The sequence below is a fragment of the Pterocles gutturalis genome, unplaced genomic scaffold, assembly GCF_000699245.1.
Source record: "Pterocles gutturalis isolate BGI_N339 unplaced genomic scaffold, ASM69924v1 scaffold4705, whole genome shotgun sequence".
Lineage (NCBI taxonomy): Eukaryota > Metazoa > Chordata > Aves > Pterocliformes > Pteroclidae > Pterocles > Pterocles gutturalis.
In genome coordinates, this window is record NW_010143175.1 from 57,735 (window position 1) to 58,194 (window position 460).

General features: G+C 36.5%; 1 protein-coding gene across 3 annotated transcripts in view; it reads left to right on the top strand.

Moving 5' to 3' along the window:
* LOC104469889 (cAMP-dependent protein kinase catalytic subunit beta) overlaps nt 1–460 on the top strand; it is a 35,510-nt gene that overhangs the window by 22,262 nt on the left and 12,788 nt on the right. The gene's annotated exons all lie outside the window — the stretch shown is intronic.

Sequence of the window (460 nt, forward strand, 5' to 3'; positions counted from 1 at the left end):
TTACAGCAGGGAGCTTTTAGGTATCATTCTGTCTTTAAGAGAAGCCAAAGGATGTCTTTCTGTACCAATATAGGGAACGGTAAATTTGTAATTGTTCTGCAGATTTTTTTCTTGAGATTTATACCTGAGGCAGGTCTTAATGACAATCTTAACCATGAAGGAAAAAACTTGGAGGTTAGCTTCTAATTTCATGACAATGTGTTCTAGTCAGTCTATAAAGAAATAGAGTATTGTACTAATTTATAGAGTGATTGTGTGTCCTCTATATATTTCTCTTTTTTTTTTTTTTCTTTTTCCCTTTTTTAATACCATTTAAAATGAAGAGACGTGTTCTACCTTAGTCTTTACAGTTTTGAGGTTTGGAGCTGGGGCTGTGGGAGACGTATTCTCGTCTCTCCGCACGCTGTCAATTGTAAACTTGTAAGAGGGCAAGGTCTTGTCTTGCAGTAGGCGTCTTACC